Source organism: Myodes glareolus, chromosome 19 (assembly GCF_982192425.1).
Source record: "Myodes glareolus chromosome 19, mMyoGla1.1, whole genome shotgun sequence".
Taxonomy (NCBI): domain Eukaryota; kingdom Metazoa; phylum Chordata; class Mammalia; order Rodentia; family Cricetidae; genus Myodes; species Myodes glareolus.
In genome coordinates this window covers 1622391-1642719 of record NC_142044.1, presented here as the reverse complement: position 1 = coordinate 1642719, position 20329 = coordinate 1622391, and positions in this window count along the sequence as shown.

The window sequence follows — 20329 nt, the reverse complement described above, 5'->3', positions numbered from 1 at the left end:
TTATGACGAAGGCTTTTGTCTCCTTGGGCATTCAACATTTAGGCCTGGGTACAAGTGTTTGGAGTCCACAACAGGACACCCTTGCTGGGAGACAAACGTCCCCTACTCCCTCCCACTATGCAAGCTGAAAACAGTTTCCCTTCTTCCCAACCTGAGACAGCTGACACCACATTGCTGACATTCAAGTTGGAGTGTGGGACAGTTGTAAATGTCCACTAGCCACCAGCAGTGGTGACCTTGAACATGCAATTATAGTGGTCCGTGTGTCATCAGAGCCTCAGGCGTCCATCTGTTGTCACTTGGACTCTGCCCCATTTCGACGTCTAATCCTACAGTCTTCCCACTGACTCTGTGCGTTTCCCAAAGCTCCAATCCATGCCGATCAGCAGAGAGCCACACTCATCCACAGTACCGCCAGCTGTGTAATGTGTGTATTCGTCCTGGATATTGTCCATTGTCTACCTCTCTATATCCCTGCCTGGCATATGGTCAACCTTTTAAGACCAATGATCTTGACCGTTACAATCATGGATATGTCCTTGTTCCTGGGAGCCAGTAGATGTTCAAGACAGGCAAACCTCTGATAATGTTGCAGGTTCAGTTCCAGACTGTGGCAACAATGTAAATACTTCAGTAAAGGGAATAGTTCACACTCCACAGTTCCAGACTGTGGTGACAATGTAAATACTGCAGTAAAGGGAATGGTTCACTTTTTTTTTACTTCCCAGTGCACATAAAAATTGCATTTACACTATACCTTAGTGTGCTAAATCTTTTACAGGTATGATACTTGTAAAAGACAGTACACTTTAAAAGTACTTGGCTGCAGAGCTCAGCAGTTAAAGTCACTTGTCATTCTTCCAGTTCCCAGTATGGGTGTCAGGCAGCTTATAACCGCCTGTAACTCCAGTCCCAAGGACTTTGATGCCCTCCTCTAGACTCTAGGGACACCCACACACATATGGAAAACACTCACACACACACACACACACACACACACACACATACACACACATAAATTTAAAAAAATAAAAATACTAATAATACTTGTTTACTAAAAAAATGCTAACAACATCCTGAACCTGTACTGCGCTGTCATCTTTGGTGATGGAAGATCTTGTCTTCACGTCAATGCTGCTGGTTAATCAGGGTGGCAGGTGCTGGAGGCGGGTGACTGCAGAAAGATATGCCAGCAAAGCGTGCTGCGTCCACACTCTTTCTTCCACAAGGGATGTCTCTGCAGCTTGAAATGCCATTTGGTACCAAGTTGTGTACCTCAGGGCTCCTTTCACACTTGGAGTCAATCTCTCAACCCTTGAGCCTTCTTCTCCAGCTAAGATTATGGTACTAGTATCAGGCGGTTACCGTTCCAACAATAATCATATCACCCTCACCAGGAGGAGAGTCCATCTCTAGGAAGCACTTCTTTTGCTTGTCCACATGAAGCAACTCCTCTGCCATCAGGGTTTTGTCAGAAGACAATAGCAATTCAGTGGCAGCTTCAGGCTCCATTTCTAATCTCGGTTCTTTCCATTCATCTGTCCTTTTTCAATTTTTTTTTTTTTTTTGGAGAAGCTTTAAGGTGTTAAACCCAGAGCTAGGCAAGAGCTCTGCCACTGAGCCACCTCTCCAACTCCTACCCAAGCTTTCTTGCTAACCCCACCGCAGGGGTAGCTCTTTTCTGTGGTGTTGGATCCTCTAAGTCACCCATGAGGGCTGCTATCAACCGCTTCCAAACACCTGTTAATACTGATGTTTTGACCTCTTTCCAGGAGTCAAAAAATATTCTTCTTTCCTACTTTTTTTGTTTGTCTGGCGTGTGTATTGTGTGTACGTGTGTGTGCATGCATGTTTGTCTGCAGATATATATGTGGAGGCCATAGATGGATGCCTTTCTATTGCTCTCCCCATTACTTTCTGAGACAGATCTCTCAGTAAGCAGAAGTTCATCATCACAGTTAGGCTGTCTGGCCAGTGAGCCCCAGGATCAGCCTGTCTCCACCCCCACAGTGCTGGGGTTATAAATGTGTGCCACCTTGTCCAGATTTTATGTGCGCACTGGGGTTTAAACTCAGGTCCTCGTGCTTGGACAGCCCCACAATCATTCTTGACGGCATCTAGAATGAAGAACCCTTTCCTGAATAGTTTCCATTTTCTTTCACTCAGGTCTAGCTCCAGACTCATGGAATACATTTTTAAATAATAAGACTTGAAAGTTCAAAATCCCTCCTCAATCCATAGGCTGCAAAACGGATGCTGCGTTAGAGTCATAGAAGCGAGGTCTGTCTCATACGCCTCCCTCAGAGCACGCGCCTGGGTGACAGGGGACTCTGCCAAGGAGCGGCAACATTTTTAAAAGAACTCTTTTTCCCTGAGCAGTGGCTCTCAACAGTGGGGCTTAGAACATTCAGAGAGCCATGTTGTAAACAGATGTGCTGTCATCCGAGCTTTGCTGTGCGGTTTGTGGAGCCCAGGCAGAGCGGCAGAGGGGGACTCTTTAGGGCTCAAGCATTTTGGGAATGGCAAATGAGCGTTGCCTTCCAAAGTCACTAGCTGCACCAGCCACCATGGGAGTCCGTGCGTCCTCTGAAGCTCTGAAACCAAGCATTGACTGCTCCAGCTCTGAAAGCCCCAGCGCCATCATCTTCCAGGATAAAAGCTGTTTACACAATTGCTTAGCATCGCTGTCTTCTAGGCTTGGCTGCAGCTTCTCCATGGACTCATGCTGACTCCCCATGCTGTGACGTTCCTGCTGTGGCCAGGGAGACAGCTGCTTTCCTTAGGTCTGGTGAGCCAACTTCTGCTGGCCTCAGACTCGGCCTCAGCAGCTTCCGTACTTCCGTCAGCTTCTGCGGAGCAGAAGAAACCAGGACCTTGCTCTTGGCTGGAAGTAATGTTGTTGTCAGGTGTGCATCCATTTTTAGTGTTCTTCAAGAACCTTGACTTTGTGCTAACAATATAGCTGCCTGTCTGGCTGGTGTAAGAGCCCCAGCTTTGGAGATATCTAAGCATTCTTCATGCCTTCCTCCTCATTTCTCTGTGAAACGCTTGCAAACTTGCTGTAGGATAATTAATTGGCCTGGTTTCAGTATTCCTGTAGCTCAGAGTGGGTGTGGAGGAAGTAGAGGAAGAAAGAGGGACTAGCTGGTCGGTGGGACAGACAAAAGACCACAGCATGGACAGATTGAATTATATCAATATGGCAACACTGGTGACACCCCAAAGCAGTTGCCATAGTAATAGTACCAAAGTTAACTGATCTTGGGTCATCATAATCAATGCAGTACTGAAAACATTACTAAAGTGTGAGCTCATCCAGGATCACTGTATGCATTTGACTTATAAAAATGTAATATCTGTGAAACACAAGAAAGCATAATATACTTGTAAATATTTGTCACATAAGTCATCTCTGAAATCTGTGTACACGTAGCTACAACAGTTACCAGGTTTCCCATCAACAAATCTTGCCTTATTTTTTTTTCCTTAAGTGTAGTTCCTGGTTGCTTGGTTCCTCTTCCCTCTGCTATTATGAAAACCAACAGCCCAGGGACAGGTTGATTTTTTTCAAGTCAGGCAACATATATCGCATCTTACAGAACACAGGTACATGTGCTCATGTCCTCCACAGCCAGAGTCGAGGAAGCACCAGCCTGGTAGCTGAGTATCCTGGATGCAATGGTTGTAGGATATCACAATCCACAGGTTAAGGTGGCCTTGTGATCCCCAGGAGCCTCACACTGTGTGCTAAGGGGCTACCCTGGCGATTCAGTCTATGAATGCCCATCGTGACCACATAGTCTGTTCTCAGGAGACTCTCGAGCCATAATGGTCCTGGTGCCTCCTACTCTCTTGTCTTTCTCTATTCCCAGCACTCATTGGCACAGACAGAGCTCCTACAATGGACAAGCCACATGGTACATGGCCTCTCAAGTTTCACAAAACTGCAAAGTCATAATTCTTATTTCCCCTTCACAGCCAAGAAAACTGAGGCCCAATGAGGCCTCACTTTAGATCACAGAGCAAGAAGTGAGGCAGACAGGCCTGAGCTATGGAGCCCCCACTACCTGCTGCTAAACCACCTTTCTGAGGCTGTTATCTCAACCCTGTGCCTGAAAAGGTTAGCAGGCTACAGCTGGGGGAGACAGAGGCACCATGGAAACCCTACAGTGTGAGCTTCACATGCACACACACACACACACACACACACACACACACACACACACACTGGGCATAGCCACGGAAACATTATAACCCTAGAGGTAATTTCTGAAGGAGGCTGAACTCTGAGTTCCAGCCCTCTGAAAGTCTTTAAGAAATAACAAATAAAAAAAAATAATCCCATCTCTCTGGAATGACATAGGTGTGGTTATGCCTAAAAGCAGAGATTAGCTGACCCCAATGATCCCGCCTACTTTTATGACTATGATGAACCATCGCTGGCCAAGCAGGCTAACTGCTTAGAGCATTGCTAAATCTGTTTTTAATAACACCACCATCCCAGGCCCTGACCATCACTGCAATAAAGGTTTCTCATTGCTGGAGAGAGCAAGGGTCGGAGGCGGAGGTGGGAAATGGGGAAGGCCTCTGGTTCAGCAGAGTGGGGCTTCTGAGTCACAGAGTGTCTGGGGAGGGGTGGGGTGCTGAAGGATTTATCTCTGTTGAGTTCTGCAGGATAAAGAACATAATGGATTCCATACCACTGCGGCAGGATGACAGTCCAGCCTGAAGACAGCTTAGCAAAGGGGCTTGGGTACCCCATGTCACCGGAGACACATACATGCAGTGTGCAAATCATGGACACAGAGTCAGTGTTCTTAATGTGTCTAAGAAGTCAGAAGTTGGGCGCCTTAGGCTGTTTTCAGAAATCGCACCTATGGACAGTGACATTGATTTGAAGATCCCTAAAGGGCATGGGCACAATCCCACAGAGACTGCGGAAGCAGAAAGAGCCTAGGAGAGCAGAGTCTCTGAGGCTGCTGGGGAGCAGCAAGCCTATGACAAGGACAGGAAGTGTGAACAGAGGAGATGAGAGAGGCTGGGACCATAACAGCAGCTAGACCGACGTCTGAATGTGAATGTCCAGAAAACTTGGCCAGCTGGCTGCGACCTCAGTCCTGCTGGTGGTGACAGCCCCCGCCAGGATTCACGCCTTTCTGTATCTGATAAGAGGGGTGGAGCTCATGTTAGGCCAAAGAACAGTGTGAGTGAGCCTGGAAGGCCCCGGCTTCCGGGAGCGGATCGGCCGATAGATGGGAAGAAGCCAGCTCAGGGTGTGCTTAGTCGGGGAGATGGGTGACCTGAGTTCCATAGGAATGTACTTGGGCACAGACTTCCTGAAGGTTCCACGGAGCAATGCATCGGTGCTTCCACAAGGGGAGACAGCAGAGCCACAGTGGGTGGCTCCAAGTGGCCCTGTGGAGAGGGGATGCCAGGCAGAACCACACCTGGCTTATGTTACCTGCAACCCCAACCAGGACTGAACATACAAGTATGCCTGCAGTCCCCTGGGAAAGGAAGGGCTGAGGCCCCGTGTGAGCACATGTGGCCAGGACTGAACATACAAGTATGCCTGCAGTCCCCTAGGAAAGGAAGGGCTGAGGGCCCGTGTGAGCACATGTGGCCAGGACTGAACATACAAGTATGCCTGCAGTCCCCTGGGAGAGGAAGGGCTGAGGCCCCGTGTGAGCACATGGGGTCAGAACTTGGATTCCTGTCTGTGTGTGCCAGGGAAGCACCAGAGGAAGGAGAGCCAGGCAGAGTGGGCCTCACAACAAGATCCCCCAGTGCTCAAAGCCCCACCACAGCTCCTCAGTGCACCCATGTGAAGGCCTAAGACCTTCATTGCTCCTCCTGCTGCGTGGCCGTCAACCCAGGTCCCTGTCACTCATTTCTGCTGTTCATCTGCTCTACGGCGCAGCCTCCCGCCATCTCTGCGCACTTCCGCATCCGGGCCTCCGCGCGACGGCTGCTCTGGAACATTCTTCTCCTGGCGATCCCAGGACTCAGCCTTTACCTCCATCGGGTGTCCAGCCAGTCAGCAAGTCCTTGACTCAGTACTAAGATAGCCGTTACCGCCTGACACACTTTCCCTTGCTCTTCACAGTGCGTCTGACTAGAAAGTCAGCATATTATACTCCTTCTGTTTATTGCCTTCTGAAATTATAGGGATGAATTCAACAATGTGGCAGAATCCAGGCTGATGGGCTGGGGAGACAGTACACTCAGTAAACTGCCAGCCGCACAAGCATTGAACCTGGGCTCAGTCTCCAGCACCCAGACCTTTTGAGAGACCCTGTCCATCAGACTCAATTTCAGCTAAGAAGCAGTTACCTCAGAGATGGTGTTGACCCTCAGCACCAACCAAAAGACTGGAATGGCAGAGCCAAAGGAAACTCCACTTCCAAATTCTGGCACCCTATTTCCCTCTACCAAAGGAGCCACCTCCTTATCTGTCTGAAGGGACGAATGGCTGTCTGTGTGCCTGTTAGCACACAAAGGCTGCTGCCAGTCTCTCGGCTGCCGGCCTCTCTGGGATACAAACCCTGTTAGAGTCTGTGCTGGCCTCCTGCTCTCACCACCCTCTCCCTAAACTGATTCAGCTGTCGTGATTCCTTCCCCTAGCTTCTCATTCCCATAGAACCCTGCCAATTAAGGGCCAGGGTACTTTTCATTGTTTTGCTTTTGTTTGTTATGGGTTATTCATTTGTTTTGGTCTTACTATGTGGCCCAGATTGGTCATATATACCCCAGACCAGCCTTGAACACCCAACCCTCATGCCTTGTAGCTCCAGCTCTGTAACTAAAAGTGCGCCTTCGAGTCCGGCTGCAATGCTCTTTGACCTGGCCTTGTTCGTCTCCACCATCACTTGCACTGTATTCTATCCTCCGGGCCCCTCTTGGATCAGGAAAAGGGCTGCAAATGTACATGAATGCCGTGAGGACCACTGGGAACTTGCTTGGACCCTGGCGACTTGACAGGTTTTTGTGGCATTGCATCATTGCCTGAAGATGTGGTACACTGGGTGGGGCATCAACTAAATCTTCTTCACCCGCCTCTTCTGAGTGGACGTGACATCACAAGAGCCCTTCCTCCTGCTTTCTCCTTCCACCCCACCCCAGGGGTACTAAGTCTACTAAGAGGATAAGCAATGAGCCAGCTGAGGTGGGGCTACCCCAGGACCTTTGCAGCCATGTCCTTAGCTCCCCTGCTCCCCCTGCCCATTCATTATCTGCTGAACAGGCCTTACTTGCACCAACAGTGTGTTCGGGAGCTAGTGGTGACTCAGACCTCCACCTAGACTTTAGACATACGCTTTATGGGCTCGAGGTGGTAGGTGGGTATTTTAAGTCTGCTAGGAGCTCAGAGGAGAATATATGAAGATTCTGCTGGGGTAGATCAAGGGAGCTTCCCACAAGAGGTGTAACTCCATACCTCAAGGAAGGTAGTATGCTTCCTGGAGTCTGAGCAACCAGAGAAACAGACAGAAGGAGGCTCAGTGCCGTGCCACATGCTGTCATGTGGCTGTCCATTAAAGCCGGTGAAATTGCTGGTGCAGAAGGAAGAGCTCCAAGGGAGTCCATGATCTCAAGAGCAGAGTTCCAAAGGCCCTGGAGGAAGGATAACTTTGTGTCCCAGATACTCACTGAAGCTTCCCAGGGAAGGGGCGGTGCAGCATCTGAAGGCTTCAAGCCAATGCGGTTTTACTTTTTCCTATTCTTTTCCATTAAGGCTCATTTATTGTTACAATTGATTCAAATAGTTTAATTCCAGCAAAGATCAGGCACCTCCAGTCTCCATAATGTCGTAACACCGTAACATAAGCTCCTTGGCGCCATGTGGAACCATCACAGCAGAGACCTACATGGAGCCTCAGGGCTGGACCTCAGTAAATGCAAATTCCTTGGGAAAAGAGGAGACCTAAACCTGACTAGGTTAATGTCTCACGCACTCTGTGAACCTCCCGGGAACCACCGTCTCCAGAACTCTCTATTCCTTAGAAACAACAAGGACATTGCCATCCCTGCCTTGTCACGGATGCCTTGCCTGCTGTTCTGGGGGGGTTCTGCTCCGATGTCCTCCCCCTCCCCCGTCCTAAGCATCACACTTCGCTACACGGTGTGAGGGAAAGTCCTCAAGCATGGCAGGCTTCTCTGTTTTCTAGTATGGTTACTTCACTGTGTCTCCTTTTAAACGCGGGATGTTGTACAGGGTCTGTGTTCCTGTGTAGGACATTTACTATGTATACTCATGTTGGAGCATGATTGGTACATGTTTATACCCACAACCATGTGTGCAGACTGTGAGGTTGTGGTGGTGTTTGCTAGCACCCTCCGATGGACATGCTTCTTTTCTCAGTCCCCTCTGCCTTTACACCAGACTGACAAGGCTACTGTGGGTGATTCAATTGTAAAAGAAATTACTCTGGATCTGTGCAGTCTGACTGAAAACACACCATGGAAGTGGAAGTTGTTATTGACTACACGTTTGTCAACACACCACACACACACTGATACACCCCATGTGATAGCGCTGGGAACTGTGACCATTGGGTGGCACAGGTTTAGATGAGGTCATGAGAACAGGAAGCCTATGAGGGAGAGAAAAGGAGAGAGAGAGAAGAATGTTCTAGTGCCCACTGCATTAGGGTACTTTCTTCAGAATAGGACATAATATAGCTTACATTTGTGGGTACATGAAAGGTAGGAAGAGGGCTCTCACCAGAAACCAAGTCTGATAGCCTCTTGATCTTCAACTTCTCAGCCTCTAGAATGAGGAGAAATAAATGCCTGTTGCACCACCTACCAGTTTGTGGGATTTTGCCATGGCAGCCAGAGCCAACCAAAGAGCAGCCTCAGGCAGGTGTGTTCTAGATGATACAGTACCGAAATGGGAGAAGGCTATCCTGCTCCTGCGGGTGTGTTAAAGCCACTGAGACCTTCAGCTCTGTCTGTCATGGATCTGTGCATCTATCACCGCCTCATTTTAAAATAAAGTCTATGATGTCAGGTGCAGGGTCGCCGCTAGGCCTGAATCAGGTAGTAACTGCTAAAGACACCATGTGTCCATTTCCTCTCCAATAACTCAGTTAAACTGAACAGGTGCCTAGGGGTTGCCCTGCTTGCCTGACAAGGTACAAGTGATAAGCAAAGGACTCTGCCCTCGGGGACATTTCAGTCCAGTTGTGTAAACGGACACATTCAGGCCGTTGTGTAAATGGACACATTCTATAGAACATGGCAAATGCACGACAGGTTACGGTCAGGAGAGAGGCGAGCAGGAGGGATGTGGATTTGAGGAGCGCAAACCAGCAGCACTGGGGGGAAGAGAGACCCCTTCCCAGTTGAACTGCGTCAAGTCTGGCCCAGGTGAGAGGAGCTGACTGGGAATGATAGGATATGCTTAGCAAGGGATGGTGCTGGTCATTAGGACATTCTGCTAGGAGTTAATCAAATCTTCCTATTCCTATTTAAATTTTTTTGAGACAAGGGCTTAATACACAGCCATGGTTGGCACTATGTAGAACAGCCTGGCCGTGGACTTTCAGGCATCTCTCTGCCTCTGACTAGCAGGTACTGGGATTACAGGTGTGTGTTTCCATACCTCGGTCAACCTGATTTAAATTTTGATTTTGCCAGGTTCCTTCTGAATTTTTTTTATTGATTTTTATTGAGCTCTACATTTTTCTCTGCTCCCCTCCCCTTCAACCCTCTCCCAAGGTCCCCATGCTCTCAATTTACTCAGGAGATCTTGTCTTTTTCTACTTCCCATACAGATTAGATCTATGTAAGTCTCTCTTAGGGTCCTCATTGTCTAGGTTCTCTGGGTTGTGGTTTGTAGGCTGATTTTCTTTGCTCTATGTTTAAAAACCATTTATGAGTGAGTACATGTGATAACTGTCTTTCTGGGTCTTGGTTACCTCACTCAAAATGATGTTTTCTAGCTCCATCCATTTGCCTGCAAATTTCAGGATGTCATTATTTTTTTCTGCTGTGTAGTACTCCATTGTGTAAATGTACCATATTTTTCTTATCCATTCTTCCATCAAGGGGCATTTAGGTTGTTTCCAGGTTCTGGCTATGACAAACAAAGCTGTTATGAACACAGCTGGGTACATGTCCTTGTGGCATGCTTGAGCATCCTTTGGATATATACCCAAAAGCAGTATTACTGGGTCTTGAGGAAGGTTGTTTCCTAATTTTCTGAGAAATCACCACACTGGTATCCAAAGGGGCTGTACCAACTTGCACTCCCACCAGCAATGCAGGCGTGTTCCCTTTTCCCACAGCCTCTCCAGCATAAATTGTCATCAATGTTTTTTATCTTGGCCATCATTAGAACATTCTTAAAGGCAGAATTCTCTGAGTCTCCTTTGCTTTGGGGGCACATAACTTTGAGAGAGCATCTGGGGAAGGTGTGAGGCTCTGGGAAAACATGAGAGTCTCCTTTGATCTTAGTAAAGCAAATTCAAATTTTAATTTATTTTTATAGCTCTAGCATAGTGTTCTACTTTCTTCCTCACTTCGGAGAGCTCCCCATGTGGACACGGAGCTTCCGACAAATCGTACACCTCCCGGTTCCTGGTCTGCAGCGGGAGCTCTACAAACACCAGTTGAATCTAAAGAGACACATGCCTGCCCACTTCCCTAAAGACACCAGGCAACATCCCTCCAACGTCCTTCCAGGCTGCCAGCAGCCTCTTTATTTCTAGGGCTCTTGCCCCATGGCCTGAGCCTCTGGGAATGCTACCGTTGGTCCACACTGCCATCCTGCGGCCATACCTGGGAATTGCATGTTTCACGCTCTCACCTTGTTCAACCCCTCACTGATAAGATCTCAGGATAATTACCTATTTTAGCCTTTGTGTCTTAAGCCTCTGTTTGCCAACAGATTGTTAAGAAGAGGTCGCATTTAAAGGGAAAATAACAGGGTGTGACAAACCTCTTCCGAAGAGCGGGTCGCCTAGGATGACAGACAGATGTTGGACGTCACTCTCTTGCGGTGTTTCCCTCAACAATTACCTTGCTTCGGTGAGCTTTCTCAGTGAAACATCCTTTGCACCCTTTTTCCAAAACGGGAGGTTATACAGCTTATAGAATTGCCATGAGGATTAAAATAAATAGTCTATATAAAATAAGCTAAACTCGCCGGCAGGCACAGGCAAGCACTCAGCAAATATAAACACAAGGCACTCAGGTTTCTGCCGTTCCATCTCAGTCTTGGCTGTGACAGGATGAGCGGACGCTAATGGCCCCTACACGGTGCTGACAAGAGCACTGAGGATCAGAGAGCATCGGTGACCTCCCCCAAGGTCCCTCAGTCTGGAAATGGCAGGACTTGAAGCCCATCTTTCTGGATCTTGCCAGCATCCCAAGCAGGCCCTTGAAAGTTTTACCCCTTGAGGGCAGACCCACTTGGAGAACGCTGGAAAGACCCAAAGAGGAAGGCAGAAAGACACAGACCTAAGTCTAGCACGGCAAACAGTCTGCTCCCACTATGGTGTGAAATCCTTACTCGGGGCGCAGTGTGGGGGTTCTTCCCAAATCTTGGTCCTGAGGAGTACCCATGCTGCAGGAGATCCAGGTTCTGGCCCCAACTCTTACGCACGGAGCTATGTCACAGAGTGACTTGGACACATGCTGTACACTCTCCAGGACACGACTTCTTCCATGGCCAAGGGAGACAAGGGAGTCAGCAACACAGCTGTCCAGCTCCCCCATCTTGTCTTTCCACAACCTGTAGCCTTCAGATGATCCCTAGCTGTGTAGGGGAGAGGGCCACCTGGCCCACAGAGAAAGCAGAACTCTGCCCTGGGGTATGTGTTGGGAGGGGGGTTAACAGATGGAAAGAATAACTGGGTTCTATCAAATAAGCAGGAGATTACCCCTAATCCCCGCTGGAACTGAGTAACGGTGTCCACGAAGGCCTGGGAGCCAGGCCAGTGATTGACGGGCAAGATTAGAGGACTCCAATGAGCTTTGGCCTGGAAGAGCCACACTTGGCAGGACATGGGCAGAGGCTGCAGCTTTAGGGTGCCCTGGTTCAGAAAGAGAACGCCCTGCAGCTACCCACTTCTCCTCAGGGTAGGGGGTGGCTGTATGTTATTGTCTTGCTTTTGGCTGATGTTTTAGAGAGGAGCAGGCCAATCGACAAACGTAATCACGGGCCTTTCATACACACACGCCTAACAAGAGCAAGACGGATGGTGTGGGTGGTGCCGGGGTCATAAATATCCGCGGCATATCTGGGCAGAATGAAAGCAAAGAAAATAAATCTATCAGGACTCCAGGGCCATCTTTCCAGAAAAACAACAGATTGACGAATGAGACCAGATTTCACTGACGGCCTGAGTGCCAAATTCCTTAGCTGCCTTCGCAGGGCACCAAAGCTAGGAGCAAGACCGTATCTGACTCCTAAACATGCGTACATGCTCATCTGAGCCCTGGGTACCTGACACAGAACCACTGCCGTGTCTCTGATGTAGAAAGACTGACAGGTGGGACAGACTCACGCGGTGTGTGCCTTGGGTCAGCCTGAGTTACCTTATCAGCCAGCCAGGCAGTGAACTTCTGCTGTTGTTGGTTTTCTCGTCTATAAAAGGAAGCAGGAATCGTGGTCAGAGAGTGGTTGAACTGAACGGAACATGGCACAGAAAGCCCTAGGGGGCTATCACAGCCCAGTGTTCCACTTTTGACAGTCTAGTGACTGAATGAGGTCACAGAGAACCCTGCAGATCCATTCCACATACCAAGCTGCCAGAATCAGTGTTTGTGTTTCCCCACCGAGAGTGAGAGAAAATGAAGCGCCCCAGGGGGCACACGAACAAGGTCTCCTGCTGGGTGCAGAATCCCTTACTCAAGGCCTTGTTCCAGCTTCTCTCTATGGTCACTACAGTTTGGTGGATACTACGATCTGTCTTACAAAATGTGCCTAGATTATACCTGGGAGTGTGGAGGGGGCTCAGATCACAGCCACCTCTTGCCCAGTCTCTGGGTGGAGTGGAGGGGAAGAGGAGGAGCAGAGCCAAGCAGCTGCCTGTGAGTGGAGCTGGTCCTGGAAAAGTCAAACTCCAGACCCCAAGACTGGTTGGCCCCTTGCCTAGAACCTGCCTCTGGGACTGCTGCAGAGCTGGCGCCTCGTGCAGGAGAAAGAATAGGTCAATGTGTGACTATCCTGTCAGGAACCAAGCTCTTCCCGAGGATGAGAAGCCGCTGCTACCTTCCCCCTTTCAATGACAGCGCCCACTCCAGTGGGGAAGCTTGGGAGATGAGGCCTGAGGGCTCCATCCCAGGACTGCCTTCTTAGGCAATCTTTATTCTGGTTTGGAGAGCCTGGCAGAGTGCCCTGGAGGCCCGTCTCCCTCTCCCTTAGGTGATCTATACCCCTGGCCAGTTGCGCCTCACCCACCAGGTTTGTTTGCCCCGTCATGAGAACCCAAACCTCCACAGACGCTCAGTCGAGATTCCCAGAGCCGGCAATATTCACGCTGGTTTCTGCAGGCGCGGTGCAAATGGCTAACAGTACTCTAGCATGCGATGACCAGACACTGCGGACACTGCCGTGTCGCTCAGTAACAATATAGAAAGAGTCTAGACCCTGCCGCTGAGCCCTAAGCCCCAAGCATCCAGCACTTAGGCCATCCCAGTTCACCAGAACTTACTGAGCCGGTCCACCAGTCGGAGCCACGGGAGCTACACAACCCAGCAAAGCCTGCAAGATGCTGGGGAAAGAGCAGAATCTTCAACAGTCAGCAGCTAGAAACCAGGCCTCACTGTGGAGTCGGGGGCTGTGTGAAGAAAGGCACACAGTGTTACAGAACCTCAGCCCCCGTATTAAAAAACAAACAAACAAACAAACAAAAAACTTGCTTTGATTTCTAACAACTCAGAAGTTTTGAGTGTCATTTAAAGTAGTCAATGACAAAGACCTCAGAAGCCCAGAAGTTTTCTACTGAGTGTAGCCTGGTGATTGCGACACCAGCCCACAAAATCACCCGGGAACTAATGTAACCCTGGACTGCAGGCCACCCGCAGGCCCGGTGCAGCTGGACTCCCTGGGGGTTGGTGCTCAGAAATGTGTGCCTCTGGCAAGTGCCCAGAGCTCTGGTGAGAACTGGGTGGTACGATAGCAATGTTTGGACACCTGGGATCTGTGAGCAGCCCGGAATGTTCCTGTCCATGGGAATGTTAGGGGGTTTTGTTTAGATGCTGAGTCTCTTCCAGCTCTCAGGGCACCTGAGATTCTGAGTTCCCGTCGCCAAAGCCGCTGGTCCAGGAACGCAGGTCAATCACACTGTTCTCTGATATCCGCTTTCTTACTGAGACACAGAGAAAAAGGCCCTGAGTAGGGAGAGAAGCAGAGGAGGTGGATGGAAGCTGGGGACAAACTGGGTGGGAATGAGTGACGCACAGCTAGCCTGAGGCCAGCAGAGTAGGTCCGTCCATCATTTCCTGACCAGGGGACAGTCCTGCGGCTTGCTCCCTAATGGCAATGTGGGAAACATGGGCTTGAGAATCTGCTGGACAACTGAGGGGTCACAGATCTGTGTCTTTGCAAGACTGACTTTAGAATGTATGTGCCAGCTGCTAAGGCTTGTCCCAGAGTGCACATCAGGAACTCCCTCTCACACACACACATACATAAACACTCACACACACACTCTCACACACACAGACACACACTCAAATACACACACACACACACACACACTGACACACACACACACATGCACACATGCACACCAAAATAACTTTGCAAAAGTTGCAACAGGACATAGTCATCCTGACCTGGAGAGCCCTGTCTCATGTTTTCCTGGCCCACTTTTGGTCAACTTTTTCTGTAATAATGTTTGGGAACAGGTGAAACCAGCCCTTGGGCTTCCTTTTGGCCTTCTGTGAAAACCGGATACCGGGAGGACAGAAAATGAATACTCTGGGGCAGCCCTAAGCTGATAAGGAAGGGGAGCTGGCCAATAAGGTTTCTCTTGTGAGCTTGATGCAAACCACGTGGAGGTGCACTGGGTCCCCCAGAGTGTCCCTGGAGAGAAACACTCTCCGGTGTCCGCAAGGGTAGTAAACTCATTACACACGGATGGGTGTACACAGCTTTCAGATCTGTCTCCGAGGTTCACCCTTCCGTCTCTACACTCCTGTTGCTTTAGTCACTTCCTGAATAAACTACTTCCATGTAGGCAGTCCCAGGCTTGCTTTTAATGGAGAGGAAATGAGCACTCTCCCCCGAGCAGGGGAGCTGGAGATGCACAGCCCCAAAGCTCCCGGGGCTTCCCCGGCAAATCGCATCGTGTCTAAAAGATGATTTAAGGTTCTCTGTGAGTCATGGGAGCAGAGTAAAGGAAAGCTAGAGAAATTAGGCTAGTTTACCCTAGAGAAAAGAAAACAGACAGGGTTAATAAGTGACTTCAATAAAAATGAAGCAGTGTTGAGTGAAATGATGGTCACCCTAAGCTTTCCTCTGCTGGTCAGCAGGCGGGATATGGCGGGCGACTATCACTTTACATAAAACCCTCTGTGATTATCTAGACACTCTTTCAGAATTCACAGAGCCCGTGGGCTAGCAAGATGGCTCAGAAAATATCTCTTGTAGGGAGCTGGAGAGATGGCTCAGTGGTTAAGAGCATTGCTTGCTCTTCCAAAGGTCCTGAGTTCAATTCCCGGCAACCACATGGTGGCTCACAACCATCTGTAATGAGGTCTGGTGCCCTCTTCTGGCCTGCAGACATACACACAGACAGAATATTGTATGCATAATAAATAAATAAATAAATAAATAAATAAATAAATAAATAAATAAAAGAAAATATCTCTTGTAGAGTAAACCTTAGGATCCAAGCTTGAGCCCTGCATCCCACAGAGAGAACTGACTCCTGGAAATTGTCCTCTGATGTGCACATGTGAGCCAAGGCACACACGCGCATGCACACACACACACACACACACCATACCATTCAAACACACACACAAACATACACACACAATCATACAAGCATATGCACACAAATATATACACACATCATACACACGCACCACAGAAACACATATACACACCCCACCACAAATACACACCAGATAAACAGCAAAGCCTTGTCAATTAGGATTTTTCTCAAATGCATATACTCCCTAAAAGGTGGAGTCCTGATTGATCTAAGCCTCACAAATGTCCCTCGTACAGGATATTACACAACAGAATTGTAATTTAATTGGATTTTTTAAACCACAGCCTATGCTTTCTCATGAGGTCTTGTTGCCCCCTAGTGGCGCATTTGTTCATTACAACTTTTATCAGGCCTCGAAGTTTAAACACTCTAAAATAAACACCCTGATCAACACTTCTATTCAACAAAGCTGTATTAGAAAGAAGCTGGGCTGGTGTATAACAGTCAGACAAGTACACAATGTAAGCATTAGTTATTACACAGTGTGATGTCACCAGGAAGTAAAATTACCATGGCCTGGAGGACAATGTAGGCAGAGGAGTGGCTTTGGTTTTGATTTTGTGTTTTGAGACAGGATCTCACTAAGCAGCTGGGGAAAATCTCGACCCCTTCATCCTCTGGCCTCAACATCCCAAGTGCGGGCATGCACTACCGCTGCCTGAAACATAACTTAAATGGAGCGGCAGATAAGGCCATGAAAGTCAAGCTCAGAAGGGTGAGATGGAGCTGGTTGAGAATATTCTGTGAAAACAGAGCTGGTCTGTGCAGAGTCATCAGGGGTCAAGCTCTCAAGCGGCCGTGGAAGGAGCAGAAAGCCCTGTTTGTCCAGAACACTGTGAGCAAGGCCCAGGGGACCGTGAAGAGATTGGACCAAAACTAGGAGACTGTCCATAAATGAACGCACAAATGGGGAAAAGGGAGTCCTCTGGGACAGAGTCTGGTTAAACTTCAGCATTTTGAAAGGTTGCAGCGAGAGACTGGAAATACTTTGAATTGAGTTTGGCCACTTGCTGGGCCCCAGCAGGATCTCAGACAGATGGCAGATCTGTCTGTGGCTGGCAGCTCTGCTGCTTCCCTCGTAACTCGCTGGCGCATCTCTGGAGAATTGCAGCAGGAATTTGTCTTTAAAGGTCAGAACAGTGACTCCTAACCTGGGGCCTCTTAGATGTCCCCAAGTCTGGGTCTTTTGTTCTCAACCTTCCCAACACTGCGACCCATTAATACAGCTCCTGTGTTGTGACCGCGCCCACCACCGTTAGATTATCCACTGCTACTTTATAACTGCAATCTTTTTACTGTTATACATCGTAAATATCCGATGTGTAGGTTGAGAACCACTGGTCCAGGTCGTTGCCCTGACCAGTTAAATTTGTACCCCTGAAAGTGGACACCATGCTTTCAAAGGGTGCCAGGTGGCTGAGTATACAGTCACAGCTGAGAGCATCAAAACAAAGACTTTGGTGCCCTGGAATGGTGCAGCCACAGGCGTAACGAGCCAGGCCGGGGTTTGTTTGGTTGGTTTTGTTTTTAAGACTAGGTCTTGGCCCCGGTAGAAGCCCCACTCTGAGCCACAATGCTTTCTTTAAATTCCTACCTAGATATCGACAGCCACAGAAACAGTGGTCTAGTGTGGGTGGAGGAAACCGGTTCAGTGGACAGGAGTTAGGAGGCTTTACTCATTCGCAAGTCTCCAAGGTCAGAGGGTCCAAAGAGTCGGCCTCTTAGACCCCAGCTGGAGGCTGGTATCATCATCGGGGACCCAGGAAGCGTACACTTGTCTGTGTGTGCATTTATCTGTGTGTACACACTCATCTGTATGTGTTTGCATGTGTGCTTGTCTGTGTGTCTGTGCATGTTCATTTGTGTGTGTGTGCGTGTCTGTGTGTGCACATGCGTACTTGTCTGTGTGTGTGTACACTAGTCTGTGTGTGCACACACACATGCGCACTTGTGCAAGCAAGTGTGGAAGTCAAAAGACAACATTTGGGAGTCAGTTCTTTCTACCACGTGGGCATAGGTTTTTGTTTAACCAATTATCAAACCTACTTTTTTTCTTAAAAGATGTTCACTCAGCCGAGTGGTGGTGGCACGCACCTTTAATCCCAGCACTCAGGGAGACAGAGGCAGGTGCAACTCTCTGTGAGTTCAAGGCCAGCCTGGTCTACAAGAGCAAGTTCCAGGACAGGCTCCAAAGCTACAGAGAAACCCTGTCTCAAAAAACAAAAAACAAAAACAAAAAAATCTGTCCCCTCATTTATATCTTAATATCTATGGATAGCTACAGGAAGCTAACAGAAGTTCTCATCTGGGTGGTGAAAGTCAGTGTGGGTAAAATTATGGTGTTGTTAGCCAAGTGCAGCAGTACAAGAAATCAAAATGCTTCAGGGGGGGCCAGAGTTTGAGGCCAGCCCGGGAAAAGAAAAATTCTGCCAGACACAACCATTCATGGCTGAGGCAAGAAAACCACTACAAAACTTAGGGCTAGCTGGGGCTACATAGGCAGTGCCAGGTCAGCCAGGGCTACATAGGAAGACCCTGCTTCAAACCAGCAAAAGATGTTTGTTACTGCTGTTGTCTTCCCTTTAAGAAAAAAACAGCTGATTCGCATTCACAGTCTACTTTTCCTGTTGCTGCCGTTACCTTGCCAAAAGCAACCTACAGGAGAAAGGCTTCATCCGGCACACAGTTCAGGGGCACCATCCATCACGCTGGGAAGTCAAGGCAACAGAGCATGATGCGTCTGATCGCACCCGTTCACACTCAGGAAGAAGGATGAAGATTGTGCTGTGGCTTACACGGTCCAGGATCCCAACGTGGGCTATGGCACCATCCACAATGGGCAGGTTTGTCTACCTCAGTTAATTGCCTACTACAGGCAATCAGGAGGCTAACCTAGTGCACACAGGCTTGTCTCCAAACTGACCAGATCTTGACATTAACCCTAACCATCGCATCATGAAATGTTTGAAAGAATATCCCCTAGAAGCTGGAAATGATCGGCGATGCCTTTAATCCCGAGACTCAGGAGGCAGAAGCAGTAGGACCTCTGAGTTCAAGGCCAGCCTGGTTGATCTATAGAGTTCCAGGATAGCCAGGACTATAGGATACATACCTTCCCCCCAAAATGGAATGCAAAATCACCTAGAATTAATTCCGCGTCTTAACGTGTGTAACTGATCTGAGTGTTCAACTTACAACCATTGGGACACTGCTTGAATTGTGGACCATGACATCATTGCTCCCTCAATAAGAGAACAGAAATCGTAGCCACTTGTCCCGTAGCTACATGACTCTAGCAATCAACTCCGTTGCTATAGAGAGCAGCCACCCTAATAAGTCTTTTTATTGAGGGAGCTGGATCTTCCTAACGGTCCATCACTTTTTTCAAAGAATATTCCAGAAAACTTGTGTTCTCTGGACAATAGGCATGGGGGCTGGGAAGAAGATCCTGGAAAAGAATTCTTCTCTGCAGAGGCTCCGCTATTCAAATGTGCACTGAGAATCTGCAATGGAACACAGCTCTTTCCAGATTTACTTGGTAAAGGGAACATTTTTCCCAGGCCCAGCGCTCCAGGAAGGGCTGGCCTGTGCTCTCACCACATGGCTCTTTGACCTACCACCCACAAAGCAGAGCAATGGCTAATGCACCCTTTCCCAAGAACAAGGACAGCAGGCAGAAGGCAGCTGGGTAGCCACACAGCACTCAGACTTTGTTGCCATGGAAACCACTAAGCAACAAAGTGGCAAACAGCCTAGGAAGCAAACTGCAAAGGCCCAGTAACTACTACGAAAATCAGGTAGTATTTTTCTGTTTACAGACACCACCCACGCTATTTTTTTTTCCAGCTCTTTGAGTTGGGCACACCAACCATCTCTGTGGCTCCAGTTTTGACTGCAAGGCCTCTGGTCTTCTTTCCAACCCCTCCTATCAAAGAGGTCTGGTGATAGAGCCCTAAAGAGCACTTACTAGGAGCACCAAAGTGCTGTGTGGTATTTTGTTTGTGTTCTGACAAATAAAGCTTGCCTGGAGATCAGAGGGTGAAGCTAGCCACTAGCTGACCTTAGAGGCCAGGCAGTGATGGCTCCACCTTCAATCCCAATACCCGGGAGAAGGCAGCAGGAAGATCAGTTTGAGGACACCCTGAGCTACATTAGATTGAACCAGTCCTAAAAGAGAAACAGAACCTGGCAGTGGCGGTTAACACCTTTGACCCCAGCACATGGAGGCTCACACTATTGATCAAAGCACATAGAGGCTCACACCATTGATCCCCCAGCACATGGGAGGCTCACACCACTGATCCCCCAGCACTTGGGAGGCTCACACCACTGATCCCAGCACACAGAGGCTCACACTATTGATCCCAGCACATGGA